This window comes from Calonectris borealis, chromosome 9 (assembly GCF_964195595.1).
Source record: "Calonectris borealis chromosome 9, bCalBor7.hap1.2, whole genome shotgun sequence".
Classification (NCBI taxonomy): domain Eukaryota; kingdom Metazoa; phylum Chordata; class Aves; order Procellariiformes; family Procellariidae; genus Calonectris; species Calonectris borealis.
In genome coordinates, this window is record NC_134320.1 from 11,669,093 (window position 1) to 11,694,185 (window position 25,093).

Consider the following 25,093-nt stretch of genomic DNA (forward strand, 5'->3'; position numbering starts at 1 on the left):
CAGGTCAGATAAAAGTCAAGATGTCCCCTTACAATGAGACAGTTCGCTCTCTGAAATAAGCCAATAACCCATTCACTTGACAGATTAAAATGACAGATAAAATGCCTGAGGCATAGTCTTATTATGTGAGTTCAACAGACTGCAGACGTAAATGGCTTTCCCTTATACCTACATTTGCCCTCAGGATGCTTTGGTTTTCTTGAGCTATGAAGGTTGAAGTGATGATATTTATGTATCATTAGTTCTAAGGTAAAGGTGAGAACTCGAGGAAGGGTCCACAGGCATGCTGTGTTAGAGTGTCAGTGATACTGGCTAGTTGGTACTTTTAGGAACCATACAGATTGGTTGAACACACATGGTACATGAGCAAACACAGAGGGGAAAAAAACCGACTGTAAATCAGATCTACATGAATACAACACATTAGCTGCCATGCAGGGCAAAACAGAATTGATGTGAAACTGGAAAATCAGCTGTTTATCGAGAATCGCACAACCCCCTTGTTTATGCCAGGAATCTATGTTGTGGCACTCCTCTACAATAGATGTGAGGCAGGTAGAAAACCTAGGTGGTGATGTGGCAATGACTGTAGCAAACCTCTCTCTTGATAAGAATTCTTGAATTCCATTCAAAGCATTGGCAAAAGCTGAAGTTTTTAAACCTATATAAGTAGGCGGTTAGACCTTTTATTTTTAGCTCATTCTCAAAGACTACCTCTGGGATATAGCAATGTCATTTCTTCTTATCTGCATTACTATATGATAACAACCTCATTTGGTATGGATGAAACTAATTGTACAATTTACCTATCATTCAGCAGACTAAAGATTGAGGAAAGGCATTTTAAAATTCTCCTTGAAAAAGCATAGAGAAATTCAGCACACCTAAACCCAGACATTTTTTCTAATATATCCATGCTGCATTGATGACAGAAATGCTGTGGAAACTTAAAGAATGTCTTAAATTCTAAATAAACAGTGTAAGCTAAAGCGTTTAGGCAGATAGCTAAATTTGTTTGTTGTAATTACATCCACATTGTGGATGAATGGAATTGCTCTGTGTGCTTTGCTACATCAGAATCTGGAATTAAAGGGCATCATGTCCAGGCTGGTTCCTAAACAGAAGTTTTACAATGCCACTCTGAAGTAATTTCATTTGTGGCCAGATGAATGCAGGCTTCCCTACTGATCTACCTCCTGTAGGCTCCATTTTAGTTTTACCAGGACAACGTACTTCTTAGAGAGACTACACTAGGATCCTTTCTGCTTTTATCTTAATGTCAGGGAAAAAAAAGTCAATGCATCAGGAGCTCTTTGAAATAATTTTGGTTGTTTGAAAGAATGATACTCATTTTCTGTGTCAAGCATATTAACATTTCCAATTATGCTCCTTGTCAGCGGGGACAAATAGCCACTTTTACCTAAGAGTTTCTTCTTGCTACTGCTATTGTTCCCTGCCATAGGGATTCTTTTTTCTATGTCATTTCTGCCAATCTAAACTAAAAACTTGATTTTGGTGTGCGTCATCTCCATTTTGGGTGCAGACCTATCCCATTATTAACCTTTCTACTTCTCTGAATAGCCATTAATCAGATAATATTTTTGTAAAACAACCCTAGATTTTAAAATGGAGAAAAATGTAGGTTTCTGATACTTAATAGATAATTGTTATAATAATTAACCGAATTAAGACGTGTCCCATAAGTTATCAAGAAATCCTAGTTACAATACTCGTTCTACACAGCCCTGAGTCATGAAAGCTTGATAAATCATTAAAGATCAGTCTTGACTACATAAGCACATGACAATATATTTTTATTTTTAATTCTTTCAGGCTGTATCATGGCAATTGCATAATGCTAGCAAAGGGCATAACCAGAATTACAGATACTTTTAGGCAATAAAGATTGCTGCCATAACCTTTGTATAAATTGTCCTTTAAAGGAAAATGTGACCTTAGTCACTTTGTGGAAAACATGGTATTTTTTCCTTTTTAGTCAGTACAATACCACTAAGAAAAACAGTTAAGCAGGTTTGTAGAAAATAAAATGCAATGATGAGGAGAATAGCTTTGTTGAGAAAGACACTTTCCAAAGCTAAAAAGAGGTATGGTTGAGGAATAAGGGTGATTTCAAAATATCTAAATTCTCCTGGAGTGCCTTGGCTTACACGTGTTTACTCCCAGCTTGAAGGTGGCATCTTCTTCAAACAGTAACAGAAGCCACATTTATTGCCATCCTGTGGCCAGATGGCTATGTGTCCTGGGTTGGCTTTGGACCTGTCCAAATGTGTAAGGGTAATTTTATTTGAAAAAGATAGATCAGGCGAGATACTTGCCATGCTGTTGTCTTCTGGCCTATCTCGTTATTTAAACTTTACAGCAAGGCAGTGGTGTGGCTGTAATGTAGCAATTACTGACCATATTTGAGATTTTATGTAGCACGTACTTATGCAGTGCTTTAACAATGGCACTACTTTGTAGATTTGCAGAGGGCACCAGAATAAAGAGACGATAACAAGACACGAGTTCTGTGTCGTGCCTGGACAGTGTGTCAAAGCATGGCACACAAACCTTCAGTAAAAATAGGCACTGGAGCTCCTTTGCCAGTGTTACAGAAAGGCAAGCAATCTGCAGAGATAAACTGAAGAGGCAGGCTGCTGTTTATGGTTTTGTGCTTCACACTTGAGCAGGTCCAGAGCAGCTCCTGGGAATTACTTCAGCAGTCTGAAGCTCCATGGCTCTTTCTGAAAAGAGAGGTCTGATGAGCTCTTCAGGGGGAGAATGAAGTGAAAACCATTCTGATCCTTCCACGGGCTACGCGTTGAAGGTCCTACTCATTTCTCAACCTAACAAGCTTTGTTAGGTTTTCCAGTGCTTTTTCTGACTTCATTCTAAGAGGCCCTACAACCATGTACACTCCAGCCAGACTGATTAGATTATTACCTATCTGTAGATTTTGTAACTGTAGACATTGCTTTTCAAAAGTAGCTTGAATGGACTTACAGTGCTATAGCTACATTCCACAGCACTTGCTGATGTGCTGTCTTGTATCATGTAGGTGCTGTGCTGCTGCTAGTACTGGGCTGGTGCTCTTCACTTTACGGCTCCATTCCCAGCATGACTTCCTAGGCATTTTTAGGCATATCACTCAGAATCATCAAAATGTAGACAATATCGCAACCTTGCTTGGTGTGGGAGGGGAAGGCACAGATCCATAAATAGCTAGGATGTGCTCAGTTTCTTCAGTTGATGGGGAAGCATTTGCTGGGAAAGAATTGCCAGGAGAGTTTTATGAGTATTGCCTTTTTGGGCTGAAAGCAAGACTTTGTCTTCAAATGAGAAATAATTGGTAGTTCAATCTTTCAGAAGGTAGTTAAATGAATACCTCTTGTCCACCCAAGAGATAGTATGGCATCATAGTCAACTCGGATCTTTCTATAAGTTGTTACAAGAACTTATTTTCTGCTAAAAAGAAAAAACCTGAACAAACAGCAATAAAAAGTCACTGAAAACTGGTAAGCTATATGCACTTTGTGAGTCTTGAGGAGAGAAATTTCTCCAGCAGTTTTTAATAAAATGTATGTACTGTCCTACAGTGTGTGATAATACCTCCTTTTGTTATGGAAAGAAGGCTGTTACAGGAATGCATTATGAATAATGGTCTTAATATTAGGATAGAAACAGGCACTAGTTTCTTACTCTCATTTTGAATGTGTGCTTAAATAATGTTGAAGTTTCTTTTCCTCAGTTAAATCATACTTTATTCTTATTAAGAGGCTAATTCTGTGGAGTCTTGTGTTCCTGCAGATTCTTCAGCACTGACAATAGTGATGTCCTCAGCACATTAGAAATATCTCTCAGCACCTAGCAGGAACAAGTCCTTAACTTTTCAAGACTTTTTTTTTTTTTAATTTTGTATTTGGCTTCAAGAGAAGTTTAGAAGTTTAGAAAGGCTTTGGCTGATTCTTTGTAGGACTTGGGGATAAGTGTCTATATGAAATCAGAAGGAAAACAGAAGAGAAATGAAGCCCTGGAAATTGGAGATGCCTTCTCTTAAAATCCAATTATCTGCTGGGAAACAAGAAACAAGAGGAGAATAATTGAATGGGACAGTACAGAAAATCTATCTTTGTAGTGCATTGAGCAGGGTGTATTTCAGCTGCCTGGCTGTTACATGAGCATCGTTATTTATCTGTTGGTAGCTTGCTTCTGACATTATCACTAAATTGGTACCACAGTCTGTTGTCCATCATCCACATTAATTTGAATTTGTAGCATCTCCTACTTGGTCTCTTTTACTTCAAGAGCACAACAAACCAAACAACCATAAGTTGTCTTGTAAAATAACTCTGCTCCCAGAAATTAAACGTGTATTTGCAAAATCTGTTTAATCATTTAGAGTTTTTGTCTCAGAACAAAATACCTGTCAAATGGAATAGCTTTTAAATGTCAATTTTATTTTGGACAGTAAGGTTCTGGGTGAAAAGAAAAAGAGCAGCTCAGTGCTAGCCTGCCCTTGTGAAGGGTGTTTTGAGGAAGAAGGAGTTCAGAGAGTGTGAGACACCTAGTGCAAAGGCCATCGTAAGAAAGCAGCAGGGAAATGGTGAAATCACCTGGTGGGTCAGTAGCATTCAGTGCCCAGAGGGGCCATACTAAGTCATAGTCAAGCTTTGGTCTTGTTGTTACCTCTCCATAAGCTGAAGTAGGGTTTGTGCTGAAGGCAGCATACTGTTACTACTTTGCTGGGTCTCTTCTCACCATCTTTCTGTGCAGGCTATCAGGGGTTTGGGAAGATCTACCATAAACGTGACATTGACACTTGTATTGAAGCACGTATTTAAATGTCACTGTGAAAACCATTAAGAGCTTTTTTTTTGTCTCATAATGTTTGTTAAAGAGTTACCAGACACATTCACTATGTTTTACACCATCAGCAGTGTTTTAGTGTGTGTTAAATGGTAGCAAAATGAGAGCAGCATAGAATGATGCAGTAAAACAGTCTTTTTGAAAGCTTAAAGAATAAGGAACAGCAGAATTTGCAAGGCCATTCCTTAATAAGATGGATTACAGGTTTTTCATGCCTGAAATACAGGACACTGAATACGTCAGTGCAGCTGCCAGGGCTCTAGAAGCAGCACAGCCATGTTGTTACGGTGCAGAGTATGGCTAATCAGCTGTGCTGATGGGTTCATATATGCTGAGATATCTCCACTGTGCTAACGGGGCTGAGTACAAACATATTCTCAATGCTCCAGATGGGCCTATTAGCTTGGATTTAGCCCAGTAAGAGTTGTTGGAACCCTGAGACTAGTAAGGCACAAAGCAGGAGGGTCAGGAAGGTTTATTAACTGATGTGCAAAGTGGTACCAACCCATGAAGAGCACTAATAATGCTGCTGAGCCTGAGCTAATTAGTCTGCTCAGCATCTGAAGCACCAGGAGACAGCATGTGGTTACACTACGGTGTGGTGTGCTGACACCAGCTGCCCCAGCACAGTCTCACTGCAAGCGCTCCTCTGTACCCTTGCACGGGGACGTGGCTCCTTTGAGCTGTGCAGCTGTCTGCAGCGCTGGGCAGGCGCGGGCGGCTGTTTGGGATGATGTACCAGCTCTGGCTCTCCATCTGTTAGGGACGTGAGAAGGTATTACGAGGTCAGGCCAGATGCCCCTCTAACCTGGTGTCCTGCCTCCTACAGCAGCTACTCCCAGCTGGTCCAAGAGACTTGGGAGGAGCAGAACAGGGTCTGTATTTGGTGATTCATCCCTGGGAAACTCTCTCAACTGAACCTGCAGAGAAGATGGAGCAGTCTATACCTAATTTGGATAGCTTATTCCCAGAGAAAAGCAGAATTTGAAGCCAGACCAGCTGCCACCTCTGCCCCAAGTCTCCTTAGGGAGCAAGGCAACTATAAGATTCTCTTGTTCTCCTCATTGCCCCAGCTCCTGGGATATTGCAGGTGCATGGCTATTTCTGAAATTAGTTTTCTTATGTTTTGCAAAGTTTACATCAAAATGTACTGCACAGAACTTTATTTTATTATGGTAGATTTATAATAGCTGCTTGATTATATAGGTACTAAAATGTGATATTTACATATGAAGCAAAATATCGCTGCATAGTATGGTTGGCAATGCTGAATTTTTAATAGAATAATACATAAAGCTATTTCTGTCATCTTGTTGCTGATGACTGGAAAATGGAGGGATGGGACTTGTCAATATTTTCTGCAAATTTATTACTTTCATTGAATTGTTGTGCATGTTCTGACCTGTGCTCCAGATGTATGTACCTGTATAACCCAAATGTAAAGGAAGATTAGGAAAGATATGATACTGGCAGTGGTGTGGGGAGGTACTATAGTCAGGTGGGTATATTTGTTACCTGTTACTTGGCATTTCAGTAAAAAAGAAAATAGACAGATGGAGAATAAATTGGCAGTTGGTTAGTTGAGCAAAATACTGGTAACAAATCTTCAGTCTGAGATTTAGCATAAATAGTACATAAATCTTTGCATTACTAGTCATGTCATATTTTTGAAAATATATTGTTTCAAAGGAAGCACAGTGAGCCTTGAATAGATTCAATGACACAGAAGTTTCCTATCTCCCTAGCTGTTTAGTTAAATGCATTTGACTGTAAAAAATAGTTTTGCTTTGAGTGCTTTAAAACAAAATCTAGTGAGCAGAATTTAGTTCACATGAAGTATGCCATTATGAATACAAATCATCCATTTCTTAAACAGGAATTGACTTTTTTAGTATTTATCTTTGGTATACTTATTAATACAGATTCTCAAGGTTTAAAACATGGTGTTAAGTACGAATTATGAAGGATGTAAAGAAATGGGCTACGAGTAGGGTTAGAAAACCCCAAACAGCATGTGTTTATCTAAATTTTGATGTAGGAAGTTTGTCTCTCTTTTCATTTTGATCTGATGATGTGGAAAACAAAGAATAACTTTAATGGCTGACCACACTGGGTGCAGCCCAGCCCAACACTCAGGAGAGCTGTTGGGGAGGTGTTGAATGAGGAGCCCCAGTGGCTCCAAAACTCTAGAAAAGAAACATTTTCTCTTTTGCAGCATAACCAGTCAGTATCACAGCAACATCTAGAATTTCAGTTGTTTTTCTCTCTTTTCTTTTTTTCTTTTTAAACAAGTGAAGTTGAAGAATAACAGAGGCAGAGCCACAGCATACTTTGTAGGTCTTTTGTTCTAAAAATGTAAATTATCATTTGCTTACATAAACACAAATAATAAATATGCATTACCTTTCAGTGTTTAATGAAGTAATATCCTGGTTTGGTGAACCCCCCGTGGCATGTCACCACAGAGCAATGGAAACATGCATCTAAAAAACCTCCTTGGGTGAGCAGGAGTCTGCAAAATATGGCACTCAATCTTTACACATAATCTCATCATCAAAGATAAAATGATTTAATGAAGGACAAAAAGCCTGTTGGGGTTTGCTGCTGTATGTACATTTCCATCTGGAATATAAATTGTGCTGAAGAGTGCGTTTGCTCAGTTCTTTATGAAGCTGCCAATGCTGAGCTCCTATCAGTCCAAGCAGCAGTTGACTCATCTGACCCTGGAGGAAAAATTGCTCAAAGCTTAGTGTGCTTTTAATGCTCAGTCAAGGATTACATCTGTGCCAGCAACAGCCTAGAGTCTTGGCTAGCTTATCAAAAGTGGGGATACTGGTAGATTTTCCTGTTAAAGGTGTTATAAAGATCCTTGGATCACATTGACAGAATGAAAAAGACTGCTACAGAAAGGGAAAACACTGAAAGGAGGTATTTTTGCTTTTGGGGTGCATAAATGGCTCATGAGATGCATGCACACATAATTTGATATTTGTACTGAAGGAACGGTATATGTGATTCAGGTGGAGAGCAAGGAAACTAGTTGGAATGAGATCAGAAATAGTAAGGCTTAATAAATTGTAAAATATTATTTTGTAAAACCATTTTGTACAAACTAAAGTACAACTGTTTATATAGATATCTCCTATTGCAAACACAGAAACAATCTGAGTGACTTTAATGGAGAGCATAATTTTAATTTCTCTGCTTGAAATTAAGATAAGTCAGTCTAGTATGTATAATGGGGGGAAAAGGACTCTCAGGGATGATTAGAAGATAGTAAAAATTATCATCATAATGTGACAACATGAGTACACATCTGCAATTCCACATAGAGACAAATGCCCATTGTGAAGAGCAAATAAAAGAAATGCTGGATTTTTTTTTTAAAACATTCCTTAGTAAAGTCTGGGAGCCCTGGGCAGGGGAATAGATGCAGCCAGGAAAATGCTCTAGCTACAGTATCTGCAAACGTTTAAGCTCAGGCTGAAAAGGAGATTGGTAGGAATGGCACATGTTTTAATGCTCACAGTGAAGAAAGCTCCACATATTTAAATTAGTAGCCTTAACCTGCAGATTTTAGAGTATATTTGGAAATATAAGTAAGGACAGCATGATCCCGGAGCTTTTCCATGCATGCATTTTTGCATGTGTTAAAAGGAAGGTAATAGATTCACTAATATATCAAAAATGCTCTCCACCTTGATGTCCCACCCTGGAACCATAACATAGTGGCTAAGGCATCCAGCTGAATTATTCAGTTTGAATAAATTTTCAAACTTGTCTCTATTTCCAGGTCTCTTATAAGGGAAATCCTGTTTTTCTATGCATATATTTTCTGTTATTCACATGTATTTACAAAATTACTTCTGAACATATTTGTCAATTCATATTTGGTTAATAGCAATTGTCACTTATATTGCTTGATAGCCTCTTGCTGGGAGAATTCGTGGAACTTCTAAGCAGCAGATTAATTAAAGGTGAAAAGGTGATAGTGAGCAGCTGATTTCTAGTCTGAATGATATGGTGGCATTCCTGCTAAAATGCATTTTTATTTTTTTCCACTTAATATTCCTCTTGAAGAAATCCTACCTTAACGGAATAGCTGCACAGAACGAGGACTTCAGCCAGGAGAAAAAACTGTGGTTTTCTTTTCATCCCATGAAGCTAACTCTTCATGTTTCCAGTCATGGGATACTTCTGAACCACTTGGCAACAAATCCATTTTTCAGAGAATCTTCTATTGCTGGTGTTTCTGAGCAGCTGTGTGTTGGCTGCAAAGTATGTGTGTGTATACTCCTCTTTATAACCAACACACAGTTTTGCTTAAGCAATGAGGCACTTGTCTGCTTTGTATTTTAACACTGCTAGCAGCCTACAAAATGTTTATTCTGTATGTTCCTATGCATCTGCTTGAAGGGTTATGTAATACCTCATAAGCGTTGATGTTGCCTCATAGTAACAGATTTCTTTTAGTCTTGTAGCTCTTGCAGTGGTAGCAAATACGAAGTTCTCAGCTTCACTTTTCCCCATTTTTTTTCTTTAAATCTTATAGCAGAATAGATCTGAAATCCATTTGGTTGAATTTTACATTGCAGCTGATTACACTAATATTTTTGCCACTCTTGTGTGTTCTCAACTGGCATCAGTGACGTTTCAGCCTGTTCTGTCAGGTTACTTTTCCATTGCAAATACTTAAAATCTCTTAAAGACTAAAGGCTTGCTTTGTTTGTCTGTCAGAACTCAGTGATGACTCTGTTTTGATTTGATCTATTTTTCTGTTTTAATTTGGAGATATGGACAAGAGATGACTTTACTATACCTTGTTAAGATGCAAAGTCTTTTATCAATGGTGGTAGCTTATGGTTTTTATGCTACATGCGTAGCTTTAATATGCACAAGGACTCTTTCTGCCCAATGGCAGAACTAAAATTCAGCTTCTCTGGAGTATTTGAAAGCTGTTTTGGTATTTAGGGTTTTGTTTTGTTTCTCCTAAATGTGTGTGAACCAATAAAAATGAACAGTTTATTTTGTCAGTGTCAATTCCAGGACAAAGGTGCTCTGTGTATGATGAATCTATGCAGTTACTGTCACCTAATGAATTCAAATGTACAGCATTCACAGAGAATCTCAAGCAGCACCAGCTCTAATTGCCTTGTTAATCTTACAAAATTATGTCCTTTTCTAACTTTTGTTTAGAATCAGTCAGCATAAAAATATTCTTCTTGCTGAAATAATTTCATAGGCAAAGTTCAAGTGAGCAATTAGTGATTGCATCTGTTTTTGAGTTATTTTCCCTGCTTGTGGTAGTTCAGTTAATAACCTTTTAAAATTCTGAAGTATGTCCCCAGGCAGCTGTAGGTCTGTTTCCCAAATCTACTGCAATGTTCAAAGTGCTCGCCTTTCTGGGACCATCTGCTTCTCTTCTCCAAAGACTCTGTAAAATCCTTGGCAACCCCTTGAATGAACCTCATGCTTCCTAACATGGAAGACTGTAGAGTGAACACACAAACAGAAAAATTATGGGAAGAGTCTAACTCTGATATTAAAGCTGGTTTGCATTCAATGACCATTGCAAGAACAAATTTCATGCCTGAAAGCACCTTAGGGAAGCGTTATGTAAGTTTATCAGCAGAGCACATAAAAATCCATTCCAGGAATACCAGCAAACTTGTTAAAATTGGCATGCCATTGTCAAGTATCTATCCCTATCCTGATTCTTTCACTCAACAGAGACATATAATAGCTAAACAGCATTGAGTCTACATGTTTCTTAAATTATTCCATGAACAGATCTAGGGAATCATTCAAAAGCTTTTTTTTTCTTTTAGTATCACTGTGCTAATAACTCTTGGATGCAAGTCCTCTTGTTGCATGCTATTTGCCTTAATACTGAAGCTTTCTCTAGATGTTGGCTCCCTATTGGTATTGTCAATCACAGCTTTCTGGATTTATATAATTTTTGAAGTTATGAGTATGATAAATCAAAACCATATTTGAATATACTAACATAAGCTTAAAAAATAGTGGAGAGAAACCCCAGTTCTGGTTAAAAGAAATTAGATAGCTATTAACGCCATTGAAAAGTTGTGTTATTTTTGCAAACACACAAAAAATAAATGCTTGGAATCTAAGGATTTTCATTGCACACTACAGTTTTAGTATGAGTTTCAAATCAGGGAGTTAACTGTGTACTGTCTGTTTAACTGAAATTTAAAGTACTTGGGTTACCCAGGTTTCTTCCTCTGTGTTCCAGAAAGCTGATGAGCAACTCTTTTCACTGAGATGGTCAGCTATCCACAGAAGCTGTGTCTATGCAAATAGACTTACTCAACATTTTTCTGGTTCTGCCATCCTGAATTTTGTCAGGAAAAATGAGCTTTAAGATCAGCCATTTTTTTTTCCTAGAGATTATCAAACTTTAGCTATGCACTCACTGAGTTGCGCAAGTAGCATGTTTTCTGTCTTTGAGAAGTAACCCTTCCTGAATAACCGTTCCTGTACTGCATTTGTTATTCTTAGCAACGCAGTTAACTTCAGATCCTTGAATCATGTAACTTTATGCTTTTGATTTGTTATTTCTAGTCTAAATCCACCATGAACACATGGAAGAATAGAGAACACATTCCTGTTGTGTTTGACCTATTATAAATCCATGCTGACAAGTATTTCATGCCAGCATGTCCCCTTACCTGTGCCAAGTTTATGAAACTTGAGGGTGGGGTGGGTATTTGCATCCTCAACATCAAATATTTAATTGGGATCCTAAGTGCTAGGCACCTAAGTTGCTGACAAGGCTGATATCCCTGGGCTCTCTAGCTATCATTCGTGGCTTCTCTAGCGGGGCTAACAGAGTTAACACAGGCTTTTGATCCAAACTGTTGCATGAATGTGCTTATCTCTGTTCATTTATTATCCAGGGAAATTAAGGAGACTAGAACCCTAACTTAGCCCCAGATAGTGCAATTATTTCCCTTATGCAACTATGGCATAATATGATGGAAACACTCACACCTCTGCCTGTGCTTTTTAACTCAGTGTTTATAATCTCTGTAGACCAACCCAAGCTAGCCTGAAACTAGCTGTTCCGGTAGTCTGAATCCTGACCCTGACAATACATCGTGAACTGACATGTCCTTTGTCACCGGCTGACTTGGTGACATGTTCTTCTTCAGATGTCGCTATCGGAAGCTGCAAAAAACAAATTGTTGAGATCTGTGTTTGTAACTCAAATCCTGTTGGTCATGTAATCATATCCTTTTGTTACCACTAGTTTCTTGCAGGCATAGACCTATGCAAATGTGTGTGTATATATATATGCTAATATGTATTAAAACATGTAAGTATATAAACAGAGTTTTGCAGTTTTTACAAAGTATTCTTATGGCTGGTTTGCTTATGCAGCATCATCTAAGAACACATTCATAAGTCTATAATGATCACTTGTATAACCAGAGGTCAGTTACGTGGTGGATTGTCCTGGCTTAGGTCCCTACCTCCATATGTTTAGGTAGTGCTTCTCAGAAAAGCTCTGCTTTCCAGCCAGGACTGCAGCCTGATCTTTTGTTTTGGAGTGTCTGTCTCAGACTGCAAACACCCTGTGGTGAGCCTTGCACAAGTGTGCTTTTGATTGAATATGTATTCCCCCTGATGATATAATTTGGCTTTGAATTTGTGCAAACAGCCATTTGTACTTCCTGTTCCTCTGCATTTCATTTCTGTGCTCACTCAGGTGTGAGATTGCTATATACCTCTCACGGAGTCTACCTTTGTTTTTTTAGTAACAGCCTACCTTTCCTTATCATCAGCACTCTGGATCTAGGGCGACTCCTTAGTAGTTCTTCCATTGGAAAAGAGACTTTTGTAGACTTTGCTACCTCTTACTGATGAAACAGTGACATCAATGAATGAAGCTGCTGCTTCAAGCACAGACTCTGTCAAGCCTACCTCCCTGTAACTCATAGCAATCCTTCCATTGTCAGCTAGTGTGGCCCTCATCTTTCATTCTGTGCAATCTTTCTTTTTCAGTTTTGAAAAAAATATTGCCTTATTAAAATATTAAAACAATAATGTATTGTAGGAGAGGGACTGGAGGAAAAAGGACTCCTTGGCACATACCACATGTCTTAAAGATCTGATATCCTCCTCACTTCATGCTTGCTCCCATCCTGGAAAACTTCCCTGAGTCTTTGGTTTGTGTCCCTGGTGTTGAAAGTGGGATGCACCTCCTACATCTCACTTCTTTTCTTGCAGTCCTTCCTTCTTGATCACTTTTCTAACAGGACTGCAATTTTAGGAACAGAGATCAGTTTTACCAAACACAGCTGTGATGGTCACTCTCCCCTCACCATTTACCTAACTCATTTGCTCTATGGAGTTGTTAGAAAATGCAAATGTACCCAAGGGGATGCTTCCTCCTTCCTGAGGGCTTCTCTAAGTTGTCACAAGATTTTTAAAATCCTATATCTTAAGATAAGTGTTGACTGTACCTTCATCCTACCAGCCATGCAGGTTTCACAGACCGGAGATGACAGCACTAGCATTTGCCATGCTTTTTCCAGTCATCTCCTTTCTACTTGTTATTACTTTGGCAACCCAGGGGGGATTATATGAGACAGTCCATCTTCCTTTGGGAGCGAAGAAACTTGTTAAAATAGCAGTCCTAGCAGGTTGAGCTTCCTGTGGTTTGAATCACATTTTTGTTTAATAATGAAGAACCTGGAATTATTGTAAAGGAGACTGTGCCCTTTTTCGCCCACTCACCAGATAAGAGAAAAACTAAGACCTATATATATCTTCATCCCTTGAACGTTCTCTGTGAATTGATATCCTATTTCAAGAGATAGGGAAGCTTTCCACTTTAGGTTGCAAATATGCAATTACATTCATGAAAATGAATGCCCATATACAGATGCAGGTCCTCTGAAATCAGCCCACTCTGATGAAGGACACACATTTCCATTACAGAATAGGCATTGTGAGAGCCTTGGGAAGGAAATGTGACTTGGAACAAAGGATTTTTTTTTTTCACAGTCTCATTTCAGATCTGACATAACTCTGCTGCTTTCAGAAACAGGCTTACTCATTTCTTTGATTTATCTGTATTATTCAGTCTCTAGACCTTGTTTGTGTTTCCTTATGCAAAATTCAACACAGTTGCTAAATCTGTGGCCCTTATGTTTGCATTTCATTTTCAATCAAATACTTTTTTTGCATCAGTCTTATAAAATGTTCTCAAAGGGCAGAATTAATATTTCATGAGTATATTTAACTACAGCTAACGTTACTAATCAGGAAAGTCTTTTTTGATATGAACTGTGTGACTGTGGTCAGTGTGGTCTTTATCCAAAACCTGTTGAGTAGAAAATGCCCAAGGACCTCAGGAGTCTTCGACTGAGGCTTTTATGTGAACATTTCTATGTGTATCTGACAATCAAGCCTCTGTAATGTCTCTCTCCCATGGAAGATTAGAGCATATACAGTTTTAAGGAGAAAGAGAAGGTTATCTTAAGGAAAAAAATGAGACCAAACCCTTGCTGATTATATATGATATTTGCAATGAAACAAAAAAAAAGGCACTAGTTATTTTCCTCCACATACAGTTAGATTTAAAATAGTGAGTATCACCTAGATTGTTTTGTAATTTCGATAAAAAAAGAGCAATTGCTGATTTTTGCCAAAATGCATTTATTTGACAACTAGGATTTTTTCAATCTTTTCCTATACCATTCATATTCATTTATGACTGATACGAAAATTAACTAAGCCGTGTTAAAACTTGCATTAACTAGCAGTGATATAGGTTACATTTCTCTACAAAAAATTTAATTTTCTTTGAAAATCAGTGTGATTAGCTAGGCTAGCTGGTTGGGCAGTTCTAAGGACAAAGAGATCTTTTTTTTGTCTCCAAAATCTAATGTAGATAATGGGGAGCATAGGGATGATGGCTGAATGGACAGAAGGTGTGAGAAGGCAGATAAGGTAGAAAAGTAGCTGTTGATAAGCAAAACCAAACAGACCCTTACTTAGGTAAAAGTGGTCTAAACTTTCATGGGTGTAGAGAAACAGAAAACAAAGCACTTGGACTTTAGAAAAGTATGTATTGAATAGTGTAACAAGGGATGAAGGAAGTCAAGCCAAAAGTGACTTGATCTCAAAAGGTGCAGTTGCCTCAATATTTATTAATATTTTTCAGGCTTATGGTATGCTTTTTCCTAATGATTAAAAAAAAATATATCTTACATTTTTCTGTTGAATATTGAAAATCTTCCAGCTGTGGACACACTTATGGCTCAGCAGGGGTGGCTTTGGCTAGCTGATGGTTGGAAAATCTTATGATGATGAAGTATTTTCAATTCAGTAGACTTCTGATGTCTGATAGGGCATGTTTTTGTCACTTAAATATTCATTGTTATTGAATAGAGAGATGTTATTGACTTCCAGTGATAACATGGAGGGCTGCTTCAGAATATGCCTTTTCACTATGGTCCTTACAAAAAGAAGCTCTCTGCCTCTTACTGCAAAAATCTTCCCACTTAGTAACTTAGCACTGGCTGGACAAGTGTATCCTGCAAGTAAATACCTATTTCTACCTTGAGTCCTGTTGACTTCAGAACATCAGCCTCAGCAGCAGAGTTAGATCCTTGAAGAATGAACTTGTTTCATCTTTTAAGTTCAAATCTTCTCATTCTTTCAACCAAAAATCTCTTCAGTTTAAGCTGTGCTGGTATAGCTTTCGATGCAAAGAATCTTAGGAAACACGGACATCAAAAGGAAAAGCAAAACAAAATATAACATTAAAATACAGTACTGATTATTGATCCACATTTTCAAATCTTCTGCATTTTGCTGTTGTTAAAAATCCCAACCAAAGGCAACACTTTAAGACTTTCTGAAGAACTTTCCTGACCAATAGTTCCCGAGTTTGCCTTTACTTAGCTAACAGGTGTCAGTGGCACCCAAAGATTCCTTCAGTGTAAAGAAAGAAAACTTAAAAAAAAAAGCCTTTATCACAAAAGCCAAACTCCCACTCAGAAGCAGATGGATAATTTTAAGGAAAATACTAAAACAGGAATCAGTATCTCTGAGCTAGAATCTCTATACAAAACAAAAGATAGTTCCTCTCTTGGGGATTTTCCTATTAAAGACTGGCAGTTTTTCTCCCAGTAAACACATTATCCCTTGTGTTCTTGTGCCTACCATTTAAAAACTTTCTTATTTTGTGTGCAATGAAGCTTGCATCAGCACAGCCTGTAATGCATCCCAACATGACTGTGCATGAATGGGAGCAGTGTCAAATACACTGTTTCCCTGTACCAGCAAACAATCCAGGCTGATCTTGGCGACTCATTTGACAAGAGATATTACCAGCTAGTTGCAGTGATGGAAGGTTTTAATTATACTAAAATTGATTATATCAAGCTCTGGAGAAGCTCCTCTGTTCCTAGAACAGCAGCTGAACTGCATGAAGGGCTTTGGTTGAATAGGTCTCGTCTCTGTCTTTAAAGCCACAGCAACCTGGTTGTGAACACCTCTTGCCTGATGGCAAACACTGTCTTTCCATGACTGTATGGTTTCAGGTATTCACCATGGACTATCTTAGCTCCACTAGCCTCGTGGTATTTGAAGCCTCTGGCTCATGTACTCATGAAGCAGCTTCCAAGATTGTCCCATAAGGACCTTCTTTAAGGTTTTATGTACCTTCTTTGGCCCAGTTCATACATGCTGTTACTGAAAGAAGGATACTAGATTTATCTGAACTATGGATCTGGCCAGGATGGAAGGAGGGGCTGCTCTGTGACATATGACAGTTTTCTCTAAGGAAGGAAGCTGTTTGTCTTCTATTTGTGTTCAAAATGTATTTTATAATGTACTGTAGATACTCAGGTGTATTTCTGAGGGCTTTCTCCCCACTGGCTATGGTGGGTGTTTTTCACGTTAGAAAATATCTCCACACAACTGAGACTCTGGAGCACTCGAAGCATGAATTAATGAGCAGCTATTCATTTTCTATAGAGGTTTTTCCTCTGGCATTATCCTTTCATTTGGTGGACTATCCATGTAACTGGTTATGGCCCCATTCCCCTTCATTACGTGCGATCTTTCTAGAAAATCTGTTAGATAGGAGGCATTATCATTGGGAAATACTTGAAGATTTTATTTAGTACAGTTGAAAGTGTCAAAACCGCTAATTGACTGCTTTCATTTCCACGACTAATGAAAGATTAAGTTACTGCAGAAATATGTCACAGGATTGTACCAATTGTAACTAAAAATAACAATCTTGTTAAATTTAAAGATAGTTAAATGTTAGCGCAGGAAGTGTCCCACTGCAGAGAGCTTTGCAAATGCTTAAGGAGAGCACCACCACTGTACATTTTAGTGTCTTAAAACATATAGACCACTTCTAGGTAAACTCCTCAGAGCTGGGACCACAGCCTGTTTGTCTGCAGGTGTCTCGGTGGGTTTTCTGTAGGAGCAAAGAATAGTTAGGCATTAGAAGGTTTTATCCAAGAAAAAGAATTCAGTGTATGTTAGCTGGTAGCAAGTGTTGTTTAAGAGGTAGCATGCTCTTCTGCTGCTCTACATTTATTTGTCCCTAATATTTCTTTCCTCCTCCCAGGGTCCGCAGGGTTCAATATAACCCAGCTGGGTTAAGTCTAGAAAATGGATGTTGTAGGCATTCTTCAGAGGAATTGTGCACTAGTGATCTATGGCTGCAGTGGCAGCTGTGTAAGCATAGAAAAAAAATCAGTCTTTCTTACAAATCAGCTCAATTTATTCATCCTATCTGGAAATCTGTCCCCTTACTATTACTGGCAAATCTCATCACCTTACCTCAATCCACTGCTCAGCTCTCTTCTCTTTTCATGTTCTTCTTTGTCATCTTCATTTTGCCAACTCTCACTTTTCCTTTGTTCCCTTCCTTCTCTCCTGTCTGTGATGCCCAAATCTTGTAAACCATATTTGCTTCTTTCCTAAAACCATCTCTACCATCTTTTTTCTTACAGAAGTGTCTCCTGATAAAATACTGAAGAGCCTTAATTTTTGTATCAGGCTGAGCTCACATCCTTTGCCACTGAGTGAAAGAACCATGAAGGGTGTATCATTCTTGTTTGTATGGGAAAAACTGAAGTGAATTGTAATATTTTTTGTCTAAATCCAAGTTTCATGAGAATGAGTCGTTGCCTTTGGAGGCAGAAGATGGTTTAGAATTCCAGAGGGAGAATGGAGCTGGGGTAGTGTCGCAAATTAGTGGTTTAGAGGCTACTTAGAGAATCACCATCAAAGGTATTAGCAGAAAGTGATTTTAATAGAAATTTATAAAAGCACAACTTAACAGAGTTTGATGGCAAGATTCACTCTATCACTTACTACATGGATGAAGCATACAAAGGAAAATGGAGTTAGAATTGAGCTAGAATGATTTATAGAGACCGAGGACGGAAAAGGGTAAGGGAGACCCTCCTGTTGAGTTGTGAGATTCAGAGTAGACCCCCTGCTTTCTAAACTCCTGATGGAATCTAGGTGCGGCTGGATCCACTTCTAGTCCCAGACTTGGTCAACGGTTTATGTCTAGCGGATTATATGTGTTTAGCATCAGTCTAAGGTTCATTCACAGTTTTAAGATAGATCCCAAGATTTTAGTAGCAATTAATCATTGACTGATTTAACATTTACGGAGTAAGATAGTAGAGTCTACTACAATCACAACAGTGACTTAATTACGGATTATGCTTACTATGAGTTCACGCACACAGACACAAAGATAGATGACTATACAAAGGTATACCTGTTAAAAATTTCCCTCAAGTCCAGTGAATGTTCATGTCAAATGTCTTGTCTCAACCAGGCGAGGGGTTGAGCCTCGAGGAGTGAAGGGTTTCAGCCCAGGTCCTGTCGTCTGTTGGCAACGGTCCTCCGAATATCGCAAACTCGAGAGGTTATGAGCTCTGAGAGGCATCCCACTCAGAGGGAGATACTGGGCGCAGCCTGCTGCGGTCCAGGAGAGCTCAGAGGGCCTCACTTGGGTCCACTGTTTATAGGGTCACAAGATGATTGACTTTAGTCATCCATAAAAATTCTCAAAGTTTCAGTAACAATGATATCATTCCACTTGACTCAGGTAAGGGTATCAGGGGATGACGAATTATCCCCACTCTTGTCTCCCACCTGAGCCAGGCAGTAGGAGTACGTTCCCAGCTCAGCTATGCAGAGTTTCTGATACGGTCAAGGGACGCTTAACTGCCTGACTCATCACATCAAGGTCAAGGTTTAATGGGAGTTTCTGAGATCATGGAATGGCCCAGGAGAGCGGGGGTAGGAGGGGAAATGCACCACCACAGGTAGATAGGGCTATGTGTACCCTCTCCATACTGACAGAAAACACATAATTCATGCAAATGCTGTATAAATACAGTGCAAATTTTAGGCTTTTCAAAGAAATGTGCTCATACATGTAAAACAAATAGAAAATCTATGGTATAAGCCCATTTTCTATGCTTGGCTGCTGCCTTAGTCTGTGATCCTAAGCCCTCTGAATAGAACCAATTCCCATGGCAAGACGGAATTTGATAAGCTGTTTATTCACTGTTGGCATCATTTTATCTGCCCCTTGGAAATTCATGTTCTGATAATCAAGACAGAGGCATAGATTTTAAGTGGAATTCCATTGTTTTCAGTGGGCTTTTAATGAAGGCCATTGTGAGATGAAAGCTTTGGTGATGTGGAAGATATAAAAAAGGGTCAGAGGTGGAGATAAGAAGGGAAACCTTTTTCTCCATTCCCAATCTACACAACTTCTCATATCTTACAAAAGGTAGAGAGATTCCTGACAGATTTCCTTTGTACTTCCTTTGCACTTTTCTTCCGTAGGAAGATAAAGAGTGAAGTGTTTTTCCAATAGTAGCTCTTTTAGCTACTGGTTGTTTGCAATAAGTGTACAAGCTTTGTTTCTATTTCTCAGTTATCATTTACTTAATTCTTTTTACTTTTCACCCAGGTAGTTTGTTCAGCTGTTGTGGGATATATGGCAAACACTTTTAATTGTTTTCTCTTAACAAATATGATTTTTTTTTTTCCCCAGAAATCATTGCTAATTTTACATCTGTGTTTGATTCCTTTTTATTTGTCATTCTGTGTCTAATTTAGTTGTCTCCCAGATTGTCTCCCAGTTGTCTCTCAGATGTGACATTTCTGGAATTATATTAGTATGTACTGATTTTCTCAAATCCACCCACGGACAGTTTTGCTTTCTCTGCTTGATGGACAAAAATGCCTTCAGATCTGCTGATCTGGCAGAATTGAACTCAGATCATCAAGCAGTTTGGGACCATGATATTGGGGCTCCACCTTACGGCAGATCAGAGCAGAATGGCAATGCCATAACTTCAGCAGGCTACAAGTTAGGGAGAAGAAATAAGATCGATAGTTGATATGAGGAAACAATAGCTTTTTTTGATAATCATATTGCCTACTGTTGTAAGGATATGGGTGCAATGCATTTATTGTTGTAAATATTACACTCAGAGAAGAATATGGGAACTTAAATCTTTTAAACCTCTGGAGTGGGGTATTCACCATGCCTTATTCTAAAATTCCTTCCCCTCTTGGAAGAGGTCTTATTTACCACAGCGGATTATAAAACACTATAAAGTATTTGTTGCTAAGTAGGAAGTAACTTTAAATTTAATTTCTGTTTAAAACTACAATGAGTTGACATAACCTCTGAGAACAGATTTGTAGGAATCTCTTGAGGGGACTGCTTTAATTTCTGAGTAGAAATCAGAGGCACAGTGTGTGCGTGCGCACATATGTGTGTGTATGTATATATATTTCCAAAAAAAGCAGGTTACTTCCTGAATTTAACTGAGCTTTGGGTTTTGGTTTGATGGGTTTTAAAGATTTAATATATCAAAGTTTTTGATGTTTGCTGTAAGTAAATAATAACATTTAGGTCACAGATGATAAAGGAGGGCTGTTAGGCTGTTCTAAAAGCCAAAAGACTTCCTGTTACAATGACAGCAGATCCACTGGCACTAGCTTCGATGCATTCCTTGTGTGACAGCTGGTGACAGGAAAGCTTGAGAATGAGAAGAAGCGTCCTGCATTCCCAGGCTGTTTACATCTCTTGCCTGTGGTTTTCTGTACTTCAGCTAACACAGAGTTTATGACGTGTTCCTGAAAATTAGATTAAATTTTAATTCAAGAAGAAAATGCATTTGAAATTAGTTATGTTGCAGATGAGCTTGCAAAAATCTGTAGTACTTTCAATAGTCAGTGATAAATTTTACCCTTCATAATCTCTCTTGGACCAGGAGCCATCAGTGTGGCAAATTCTCCACATAGCTATACGCTAAGGTAGAAACTAGATTTGTGCATTTACTTGAAAGAAACAGTAGTAAACAATTTTGCTTTTGCAGGATGCAATTTTGCTTACTGCCCTAAGGTCCACACAAAATAAGAGTTTTTGTAATACTGCCCTTTTAACAGCATCTTACATAATAATGAATTTTTTTATTAACTTCTATTAAATGAATTAAAAGTTGCTGAAAGATGCTGTAAGTTGCTGTAACTTGCTCTATGTTGGTCCTACTTTGAGCAGTGGGTCAGTCCAGGAGACTTCCGACGTATATTGTGCTATGGTTCTGTGATTTCAAGTTAACCAATGTTCCTAATATCCCATTTTACAATGCAACTGATTAAATTATGCTTGATTTAGTTTACTATGATCTGTTAGTTTGCTATACTCTGGTAAAAACCCACCACATGCTAATATGAGGCTCAGTCCAGCCTTGAGAAGTCCACAAGAACAGGTGATATAGGATATTAATTTTTATTTTTTTAGGAGATGATTTAAAAAAGAGAGGTCAGTGGTCAAACTACTTCTGGAACCTAATATAGGGCAGAAAAACAATTACACAATGAAAGATTTCCGCTAATGATAGTTCAAACTGGAAACAGCTGTGCCTAGTCTCTTGCTTACCCTCCAATTTGCTATTTGCACAGATTAGGCATACCATTTATTCAGCACTTAGAGTAAATGGAAAAGATTTCAGTGAATCTAGTCCTGACTAATGTTTGTGCTTTGTCTATTAGAGGAGCTCTCCTGTGCTTTCTAAATTAGAATAACTTTCTATTGAAATGATTCTGCATGAGATTCTCCAAGAGTGAGGAAAGACCAGTTTAGTTGATGTTTTAATGCTGATACTGATAATAGAGTTTATCACGTGTACTGTGAATGACATTTTGTGCATGTGTAACCAGTGAAACGGTACAGGCCCAAGGGAATACAAAATTTCCCATCATCATCTATGGCTTGCACTTAGGCTGAACTATGTATTTTAATAGTTGCAAATTCCTAAGGAAATAGAGATGCAAATTTTAAGTTGTTTTTCTAGTATTTTATGTCGACTATAAACTCTGGGTGTGAATGCCTGCTAATCTTCAGCTCGTCAGCGTATATTTTAGAAATGTGGTGAATTATTTCACTTCTGACTCAAAAGGCTGTTGGAACACAAAACTCAATTTTTTTTTTTTCCCTGCATTTGTAATATCATTGTGTGGAGTTTTCCTGGGTGCTTGAGTTTTGCATCACATGATGGCTTTCAAAACACTGCACAGTTTAATGTTTTGGGGACTCAGCCTGACTTCTGTGGAGTTTCTGCTAAGCACCCACTCAGATTATGAGTGGGTGCTTTTAAATGGGAATAGCTCAGATATGAAATCCAGCTCTCTATTCATGCAATTGAATAGTTGGCCTAGTTTTCACTATCGCTGTGCAACTTCATTGTTTTTGGAGGATAGGAGTCCTCAATTCAACAGACACTATTACGTGTCTCAGATTTGCATCCAGGTTTGAAAAATTTCTCATGGAAAGGTGTGCCTTGAGAAGCTTACTTCTTCATTTCCTTTAGGCAGAAGCAAGCAAAGAAAATGGTGTTTAATATGTAGTCTTCTGGACTACGTATGATCAGGCCCATTGTGGGAATGTTGAATCAAGGAGGGCCCGCAAATGACCGGGCATTCATTAGCAAGTGTTGGTACTCATCCATCCTGTTGCTGAAGTGCTGAAGCATGTACTCCACTGGAGCTGGCTCCTGGGACTGAGAGAGGTTTGCCAGCTGACCAAATTGTATTGCAGGCAATTCAGAAAGCTTAACAGATGATAGGGGTATTATATTTGCAGGAGACTAGTGCAGGACATCTGTTTTACTTTTCTTTCTTTGCTATTGAAATAATCGTGTGACAAAATGCATGCTGTAGCTGTGTCTGCATATGGAAATGCTATGTGTGTGGCTTGGTTTGCTCACCTGACAATCTTTTTCTTCTATAAATGGAAATAGTTTCAGTTTGAAAGCCTTTTTTTTTTCATATTAACATACAAAACCAACATCAGCTGAGGAAGTGTAATCTCCATGGAAGTCCTGTATGCATCTTTTCTGAATGGTAGCTTCTCTTAAAATACAGAAACAGATATCATTTTTTTAAAAGGCAGTATATATGGCAGCAATCAGAGAAGATTCATATCCAGATGTATAGATGTAGTTTACTTAATAATTTCCTCATCTTCTTATTCCAGCATATTGATGTAAATTGAGAAATAGCAGAACTGTAATATTTATTTGTGTTATTACATGGTGTTTTCCTGGAGTAAACTCTCTGTTTACCATCAGTTTCTTCTTATTTGTGCTGCAAAACTATTCTTTTGCTTTGAGATTGATTCAGTGTTTTTCTTGGGGTTTGAATATAAAATATTCTTCTGGAGTGGAAAAATGAGGATCTAGTACTTCGGTATAAGAAAGACCAATGCTTTAATGCATTTTCTGAACACTTTCATTTGACGTGAGGAAAATGGTGCAGTCCAACTTGTTTAACTTCTTCTCTATTTTTCCGCCCCCAAGGTTAGAGTCATCCCTCATACAGGGGTTGAGGTTCCCATAAATATCTGAAATTTGAAAGTGCCCTGAAAGTTATGCAGTAAAATATAAGCATTACTTCGTATTACCTAAAGTAATAAAAATGAGAGAAAATAAGATGAGACGTAGCTGTTAAGAGAGTAGAATTTGTGCCTCTTGTGACTTTTGGTTATTTTTGGCAGTCTCCTTTGTATTGTTTTCCTGCTGCTTCTGAGCCAATAGGGATTTGCACCTGCTGTTGAAAGGGCATATTTATATCTTTCAGTTTTAGCTGACTACAGAGGCTGTGACACCTTTATCGCCTACCTAATGGAGCAACCTCCTTTCCAGTTTGCATTCAGTTCTTGGTACAGAGAGGTACTGTTTGATCTCTCCACTCAAATGCATGTGGTGCTTTTCAACAGTCGTGCATTGCAGGGACAAATGTGCTGCTCACTGAGAACATAATGAGCACCGTAGGAGGTGAGAGTGACTTCATTTGTATTCTCTTTTTCCTGTCATTCATTTTTTTGTGACTCTAATGTTAGACCAGTGGCAGCTAGGGCATTTTTAAACCCTTGTTTCTCCCAAGGTTAATTGGGATATCCAATGTCTGCATAGAGGGTTAAAAGTGAATTCAAGTAAGGTCTTAATCTGTTTCCATAAACCACTGATCAAAGGTTCTTCCAAGAGGTGGTAACATGCTGCAGAAGCAATGTCTTGAGTAACATGATATAGTTTCCTGATGGTGGAAACAATGATATTTTAATTGCTAATCTATCACAAAGTAAGTAAAAAAATCTCTTAGAAACTGAGAAAAAAAACACCTGATATTAACTTGTTTCCAGAAAAGCTGAAAGTGGGAGAGATCCTTTACATTCATTCCTCTTCATTCCTCAAAAAAAAGCAGTATAAGGTAATGCTAGAACTATCAGAACAACCAAAACTAGAATGTCATCAAGACTATACACCCAAGACGTAAGCAGAAGGAAACAACACATGGGGGACACCTCAGGTGCTAGAGCAGCAGCTAATGGCAGTCACTCTCTCTTCATTGCTCCCCCAGCCTCCAGCACACAGATGCCCAGAGGTATGTTTGTTCTTTGCTGGGCAGAGGTGAACATTTAAGTGAAAACTGGTGAAACTGTAGTAAGATGAATGGGAGTTAAGAAGAGCTGCCAGGTGGAAATATGAAATTGTGGATCTTACCAAAACAGCTGTCTGTTGCCCAGAGGGGCAGTCCATTCTCCATGAGCAGCAGAGGCAGATATCGTTCCAGGGTACTTGGGACCAATATTTTTAATGTGACAGGTCCCCCTTCTGCTTATGTTGTT